Source organism: Prionailurus viverrinus, chromosome D2, assembly GCF_022837055.1.
Source record: "Prionailurus viverrinus isolate Anna chromosome D2, UM_Priviv_1.0, whole genome shotgun sequence".
Classification (NCBI taxonomy): Eukaryota; Metazoa; Chordata; class Mammalia; order Carnivora; family Felidae; genus Prionailurus; species Prionailurus viverrinus.
In genome coordinates this window covers 8,616,528-8,625,153 of record NC_062571.1, presented here as the reverse complement: position 1 = coordinate 8,625,153, position 8,626 = coordinate 8,616,528, and the positions used below count along the sequence as shown (strand labels likewise).

Below are 8,626 nucleotides of genomic sequence, written 5' to 3'. Positions count from 1 at the left end.
AACCCGTGCAAGTTGTGGGCTTCCCTGAGCACCGCAACATTTAAAATCCCTCGGGTCGCCCCGGTATCCAGCACCCGCACATTGCAATGCGCAGCCACGGAGGTTCGTGACGATGGAGGACAGCTACTTTCTTTGCCTTTTCCTTATTCAAACCCTTGATCGCAAAGGGGTTACCGTGTGCCTAGACCCAAGAGGACAAGAGGGAACAGCACCGGGCGTCGCTGAGGCCGGGAAATTACACAGAGCACGAGTGAAACCTATTCTCCACGACAGGTAGTTCCATCCTGGAGATAGCATTATTTATGGTAGGCTTTGTATTCATAGGGGTGGGTGCAAGCAACAGCTAGGTTCGTTGACAATCCTCTGCCCTTTTATCGGGACACGCAGCCAAAGCTATCCCGGTTGGAAACCCTTACTTTTAGGTGTCATTCAGGAGTTACCAGTTCTAGTATGTATTTATAGAAATGCATGTTAGATGTACAGGAACCACTGCAGAAGGAAACTAGGAACATTGTAGAGTTTGTTGTTTGTATTGAATCTGCATTCAAGAAAACTATTGGACAGAAGTGTTTAAATCTTATTATACGGGTAGCAGGTTGGGGGCAAGCAGGCTATAGCTGTGTTGTGAAATGCCCGGAACTATTGTTCTACTCTTTGGAAATCTATCCGGCCAGTGGCTTTGTATAATGGGTTCATGACACGATGTACCAGCTGCTCTGGCAGCCGGGGTAGTGTCAGAATATGCAGTGTGGATGCAAAATAGAAACTGAAAAAGAAAACCCAATTCTCTCCTGGTAATATTTCTATTTTGAGAAAAATGAAACTGAACTCCCTGAGAGTTGCGATTATTCTGGCTCTTACAACTATTGATGTGTCTGTGTCCAGAATACAGGGTCAGGGCTGTCCCTGTCTCAGCCTAGACTAAGAGAGAGTCCTTGTTTGCCGTTCTGAGAGTGGGGAGGGCCACCGGAGTGGCTACATCAAGTGCATAGTGGTATAATACTCTAGTTCCCATGTTGCCATCAGACACAAGAAGTATCAGCATCCGGCCATCAAAAAGAATGGAATCTTGGCAATGACATGGATGGAACTAGAGGGTATTATGCTAAGCGAAATAAGTCAGAGAAAGACAAATACCATATGATTTCACTCATATGTGGAATTTAAGAAACACAACAGATGAATGTAGGGGAAGAGAGGAAAAACAAAATAAGATAAAAACAGAGAGGGAGGCAAGCCATAAGACACTCTTAAACACAAAGAACAAACTGAGGGTTGTTGAGGGGAGGTGGATGGCAGATGGGCTGAATGGGGGATGGCCATTACAGAGGGCACTTGTTGGGATGAGCACTGGCTGTTATATGTAAATGCTGAATCACTAAATTCTACTCCTGAAACCAATATAAAAAAAAAAACAAACTAAAAAAAAAAAGTATCAGCATCACCCTGGGATGTGCCACAAATGCAAATTCGCAGGCTCCATCCTGGACAAAACGCATCACAAATTCTAGGAGTGGGGCCAAGCAATCTCCAAGCTAGTAAACCTTCCAGATAGTTCTAATTCATGCTAAAGTGTGAGAACTACATACTGTTTTGACTGTAAGTAAAAATACTAAAAATACTTTTTAATTCCATAAGGCAAAACTCTATAGGTTTTTCTTGAGATTTAAAAAAAAAGAAAAAAAGGCCCTCTTTTTCATTCTATGTCTCTGTAGAGAATGTTTAAGTTTTGTCCACCTAGAAGAGTTGGTAGCTAGTTCAACAGAGGACTGCTAGAGGACTCTTCACACCCCAAATATCCACAATGTACCCTTCTTCCCAAACACAGAACATTCTCAGGCCTTTCCCAAGAGAGTCAGTCCAGAGACAAGGCAACCACTGCGCCCAGCTATACTCAGGGATCTCTCAGTGATGCACCATTGCTCTCAATGGATGGGATGTGACTTCCTGTGGTCTGGTGAGAAAAAAACCTAAAGGACTAGATAAGATTAGATAACTCCTGGGCGCCTGGGGAGCTCAGTCAGTTAAGCGTCCAACTTTGGCTCAGGTCATGATCTTATGGTTCGTGAGTTTGAGTCCCGCATTGGGCTCTGTGCTGACAGCTCAGAGCCTGGAGCCTGCTTCGGAATCTGTGTCTCCCTCTCTCTCACACCTCCCAGCTCACACTCTGTCTGTCTCTCAAAAATAAATAAATAAACAGTTTAAAAAATTAGAAAAAAAGATTATATAACTCCTGTGTGCTGTGTGCAAATGGTGGGGCCCAATAGCCGTGGTAAACACTCCCAATTGAAGAAAGGGAACACGAAGTAAGCCTAGAGATGACGAGTCAGAAGCAATGATGTAAGTCTGCTGGACAGACACTTGGGAGGTTCTCTAAACTGAAAATGGTGGCAGTTTCTTCCTCAGCCCCAGATTGTGCTCCCTGATGGGATCCTTACCATCATTCTCCATATCCCTGGCTCCACCCCCTGGGAGGCTCTTGGTGACATTAACTCTTTTGTCCCCACGTCCTCTGCCATGGGCTAGGGTTCTGTTTTCACCTTGTTGGCTCCAGAGACTCCTGTGCTCAAGTGGAACCTTTGCAGATAGTATCCTGTCGTAGACTCTAAGTCTAAAGTTCTCTTTTGTCTAGCGAAAGAGCAGACACAGGATTAAAAAGAGAGATGGCTAATGTCCAGGAAAAAGACAAGAGCCCCGAATAAGGGTCCTTGCCCCATATTGATTCAGATCAGAAGGCTTGCAAACGTGATGGGTGTGTACAAAGAGACAAAGAACCTAGGAACAGTAACTTGTGGATGTGAGGGGGAAAAGGGGATTTTGAAGATATACAGTGTTTGGGGTTTGGGTCACTATAAAACAAAATCCAGGTGCCGGGCAGATGGGTAGATGGCTGTTAACAGCAGACAGGAGGCACCGTGCCTGTTTATCTTTGCCAGCCTAGGGGATGAGACAGACAGGGAATAACCTCAGGGTTGAGAAGACACCTTTTCTTTTGTTAACCATCTCCACTCCGGGCTGCTTTGCCTGTAGCGCAGTGGTCCAAAGTCAATTCACCAATTTACCTGACCTGGCCCTATTCTCCTATGAAAGCAGCTTTCTGCTGTAGTACCAAACTTGGGGTGCTTTCACCCTGAATCTCTAATCTCGTTATTCCTGTGTGTTGGGCACCTTGGCGCCGATTCTATTTCAGGCCTTTGCCTCTCTCTATTTTGGGGGGTTCAGCACCCCCTCCCTATTTTGGGGTGCCTTTGCACCTCCCTATTCTCAGTATCTTTGTGCCTCCCTATTCTTGGAGTGCCAATCTGGTTACCCAAACTCGGGTGTGAGCATTTTATGACTTTGTGTTTATGCCTTGTTAACCCATTGCTGTAGGCCCCGGGGATTCCTAAGCTTATCCCCCATAGTATCCCTCGAAGGAGAGCATTTATCCAAAGCCACGATGCCTTCAAAGAATGCCTCAAATATCTGTCAGGGTCTGGTTCTGAGAATAAGAAGTTTTAAAAGTCGATTTTTGTGGAAGCATTGGTAGGTGAAAAGAGAGATGAAAAGGCCACACGAAGGTATAGGGGGCAGCAGGGGCCATCGGAGGAAACTTGTGGAAATGCTTCTCTGTGTGTGTATCGATTTCTGGTTCTTTTTGCAAATTAGCAGCAGGAGCTTTGCCATCTGTCTGGCCAGCTGCTCTGCTGGGTCTCTTGGAAGCAAAGCCTGTGGCTACTTCAAGGTTTCCAACCAGACTCTGCACCATCCTTCGGACTCCTCCTGCGCTTACTAAAGGGCCGCAGGCAGAGATGCCCGTAACACGCAAGGCCGAGCGACACAGGCTAAAATTGCCGCTCCGTGTCAGGACAGCCTCACATGAACCCTGGCCACCGCCTTTCTGGGGTTGGCCATCTTATCGCAGGTTGAAGTTGGTCCCTCTAGTGGCAGAGAGGGGAAAGCCGCAATGCCGAAAAGCACGCGGCTTGGGTGAAGCTCTTCCTGCTTTACCCGGAAGGACAACTGCGGGGATGCGTGCGGTGACAGAGGCACGGTGCAGCAGCGTGAACTGCCGAGGAGCTGCGCCTTTCGTCTCCGTGCATTCTCATTCATCACGTTACTTGATGCCTTTTGGGAGCTCAAGAAGAGTTCGTTGCATGAAAAGTACATTCCTGGACACTTGATGGTGAAAGGGACAGCAGAGAGGGACAGGTGGAGGAGAGCAGCCCGAGCAAATGTCCAGGAGATGGTTACGCTCTCAAAGATTGGTTGTGATGGATGCCATGACGGATTGGCGAGGAGAGCTACAGAACACGCTGTAGATGTTGGCAGTGGGGTGAGTGGTGGGTGGTGGGAGTAGAGATGAAGACGTGGAGGAAAACCTGGAAACAGAGACCAGTCGATTATGTGCAGAGATTTTCAAACATTGATCAGTGTGGCTTGTACCCAGTAAGAATGGTTTGCAGAATGGACACCAGTGGGGTGGTCATGGCACTCTGGCATGACCATCTTTTGTTTTGTTGCATACTTTATTTGGCTAAGTGATACATGCTCTGGGTATCAAATTCAAAATTTAAAAATATATATAGTTGCAAGTAAGTCTTCCTCCCACACAGACTCCCAGACAACCCGTTCCCTCTCTAGCAGCTACCCTACACAAATATACCCTTTCCCAAATATTCTATGTATAATGTGATATGCAGTTTTTCCTTTTTCCCTCCACCCCCTCCTTCCTTCCTTTGAACAATGTTAGCGCACTGTACGCCTCTTCTGAACTTTTATTTTTCTATTTTTTAATATATCTCAGATAGTATTCTATATTTTTACATTTAGAACTGCCTTATTTTTCATAATAGCTGCATGCTGTTCCGTATATGAAATATTGAAATTGAATTAATGAGTGCCTAGTGATGGGTCGCGGTCAGTCCTTTATTATTATAAACACAGCTTCCTGAGTATCTATGTATATATGTCTTTGCATGCATGTGCAAATACAGGATAAATTAATGGGGGGAATTGCTGGGGTGAAGATTCACGTATGCTTAACTGCCGTCAGCAAATTCTCTCCACCTATGCAATTTAGAATCTCAGCGGTGATGCATGATGGAGCCGGTTGCCCACATCCATGTTAGCACCTTCTTACAAAAGGTGTTTCTTCGGTTGACCTGAGATGGTCTCTTGCCTAGTGTTGGTTTGCTTTGCTCTTAATAAGAGTGCCATTGGCAATCATTTCACATATTTAAGTCATTTTAATATCCTGACCTTTGCTTATTTTCACAATGAGTTGATTTTTCCTTATTGATCAACGGGAGTTATTTTAACATTAGGGAAGGAAATTCTTTACTTGGTAATGTATTGAAACAGTATTTAAATTTTTTTTAATGTTTATTTTTTGAGAGAGAGACAGAGTGTGAGTGGCGGAGGGGCAGAGAGAGAGGGAGACACAGAATCTGCAGCAGCTCCAGGCTCTGAGCTGTCAGCACAGAGCCCGGCGTGGGGCTCAGACTCATGAACCACGAGACCATGACCTGAGTGAAGTTGGATGCTTAGCCATCTGAGCCACCCAGGTGCCCCTAAAACAGTATTTTTAAGTCTATCGTTGATTTTGACTTTCTGAAGGCCTTTCTTCTATGAAACATGTTTTTTAATATGGTTGAATTTCTTAATATTTTTTGCCTTTTTTGTTTTGTTGCATGCTTACCACTTCCAGACCCTGAGATTTAAAACATCCTCTCGAGAATTCCTGTAGAAATTGTGTGATTTCTATTTTTTAAACATTTAAAACTGTGACCTGTATGGAATTCATTTTGGAGCTTAACGAGTGAGGAAAGAAGACCAGCCTCAATGATGTTGTCTTCACTCGTTCCCTCAGCAGTGTTGAGTGCCTACTGTACGCGAGGCCGTGTGCAAGGTGCCGGGTGAGAGCTGGGGAACCTGGGTGGGGCAAACTGAGAATAAACCAGAATCCCACAGTCTCAAAGCAAGCGCTTGCCCTCAAAGAAGTTTTTGCTCAAAATATCCATAGGACAGAGGCAAAGTGATTCTGAATTTCCAGGTCTGGATGGGAGAATTTGGGAGACCTCATTTGCAAAAGAGCAAAATGAAGAGGCCCAGCCATCGGGCGGGCTCCCGCGAGCTGCAGCTCTTGTGTCTCCCTGTGTCCCTGTTCCCCTCCCCTGCATGGCCACCTAAGCAGGCCTCCTATCCCCCTCCCCTCTTGCTCTCTGTCTTCTCTATCTGGAGGCCTCAGGCCCAGTCATGGACTCTCTCTAGGGCCTTCTGCTCCTCTGTCATTTCCTTACTGCCCTTCTCAGCCCAAGGAGCAGGGGGCACTGATCTGCCAGGGTCCGAGGGTGGACCGACCAGCGGGCGCCGCTTTCCATTCAGCTCACGGATGAATCTGGACAGTTGCCAACCCACGGCATCAGAGGTGTTTTCAGAGAGTTGGTTTTTTTGGCCATTTTTCTTAGGTTCATGATCAGCTTTTCCTTCTTGGTGGAGGTCCCGTTGATGTTCAAGCCATCCAGGTGGTGGTGGATGGTGTCGTCCTCGGGCATCCTCTGATATTGCCAGAAGTTTCTGTAGCACAGGTGGAGTACTTGTCTTTCAGCTGGAGGCAGATCCTTGCTGAATTCCTTCTGGAAGTAATACTCTGCCTTATTGTCCTGCCCCGTTATGCCAGAGAGGCAGACAAGGTCCGAGCAGGCTTGAGGAAGGTTGATATTCAACTCGACAACTTTCTTAAAGTGACGCAGGACGCTTCACCCCCGCAGCTCCTCTTATCTAGCTCCTGGTGTCCTTGCTTGACCTCTGTGTTTGTCTGCTTTTTGCCCTGTAGCGGCATCCAATCTGCAGATGTTGATAGACATTGTTTGGCATGGACTGCAAAGCCATTTCCCACTTTGTCAACATAAGACGGAGTTTCTGGAAGCCTGCTCATGTGATAATAGACCCAGGCGTAGTTTCCCCAGGTGACCAGACTTCTGATTTTGCTTTGGCGGGCCTGTCCCTTCTGCTTGCTGTGAGTATTCCGGAACCTCCTCGTGCTGGCCTCTGAGGTGTTTAACATAGGCAAACAGATTGTTTTGAATTCTTGGTTTAGAAACTGTAGATGATCACACACTCTGTTTTCCAAATCATCTAAGGAACACCCTTTGTCATATGAATTCCGGGTGAAATGGCATTTCAGTTGTAGTAAGGTATTTTCCGAAGAAGGTTTGGTGATTTCACTGTCAGGGAAGAAAAGCAAACATTTGGGGGATGTGAGTGAACAGATGTACACAGCAACAGGTTTAGGGCCTGGCCACTTGACCATGTCTGAGTGGAATGCCCAGACAAGGCTGGCGCTCTGATCTCGGGCTTCCAGTCTCCAGAAATGTGAGAACGAATTTCTATTGTTGATAAGCTACCCAACCTGTGGTATTTTGTCATAGCCGCTCAATGGATGAAGATGAAGGGATGGCCCAGAGAAAAGGGACACCCCACTTCCACTTGTCTTAGAGAAGCATGTGCACAGAGGTCCTGGAGCCCCGATGGCAAAGGAGGGGATTTCTCTGTAGAAATGCAATTGGAGAATGGTATGGGAGGTGAGTTGTAACATGTAGTGAGGGTTTTCTGTTTCTTTCCTCAAGCACGGAAACCAGGCCGTGACGGCACGAACAGCTAGAAGGCCAGGGAGACATGCCTTTCAACAACTGTGAGAAAATAATTTTAAATTTAGAATTCTACACTTAGCCAAATAATCATTTAAATGTGAAGAAAGTGTGATGACCCTTCCACACCTGGCAACAAGAAATTTATGTTACAGATACTGTTCCTCGGGAAGCTGGGAGGAGATGCCGCATCACAATTAGGAGTAAATCCAGGTGGTAAACAAAGAAATGGGATTTAGGAAACACAGGACCCGATGTAAGAGAAGGTCTTCCATAAGAGGGAGGTGAAGGGAACACCCCGATGTGGGGGAAGGGAAATCTCTATACTTCACCGCCAGGGTAGACAGGAGCAGGTCAAAGGTCGTGTGAGTGATTTCCACAGAAATGTGACAATGAGAGCTTGCCTAAGGTTTGAAAATATGGAGAGGAAGTTTATTCAACTAGAATGGAACTTGGGGCTGAGATGGTGGTAAGTACTTAGAAACCAAAGTAAAAGAAACAAAGAACGAAACAACTTTTGTTTGTTTGTTTCCTTTAACTTCAGAAAAAATGAACCAAAATACAGGAAAAAGAGAGGGCACTGCAGAACAAGACATGGCTCATTTGTGAACAGGGTTTATGTGGTTGTGATAATCCAAATACCAAAGATCAGTCTAACCCAAGTCACAAAGTGATATTGGGATGGGAGAATGGAGGAGAGGAAAGGTGTGTAGGTGTGTGTGTGTGTGTGTGTGTGTGTGTGTGTGTGTGTGTGTTGGTGTTGGGGGGGAATCTATGGTGGAAAACATAGAAAATGACTAAAATTTAAAAAATCGGGAACTTCCAGTGGAAGCATATTATTTAAGTATATGGTGATAAATAGCACAGTTGTCACTAAAATAATTACTGGTGGCCTCTGAGGTGTGGGAATAAGGTGGGATGGTGGGGGTGGGGACTGCTCTTCCTCCCTCCTGGTAGATCACGGTGACTATTTAAATGGTGTGAATGCATAAATT

The 8,626-nt window shown here is 45.8% G+C and overlaps 1 long non-coding RNA gene across 1 annotated transcript in view; it reads left to right on the top strand.

Moving 5' to 3' along the window:
• LOC125147532 (uncharacterized) overlaps window positions 1-8,626 on the top strand; it is an 83,628-nt gene that overhangs the window by 48,073 nt on the left and 26,929 nt on the right. The gene's annotated exons all lie outside the window — the stretch shown is intronic.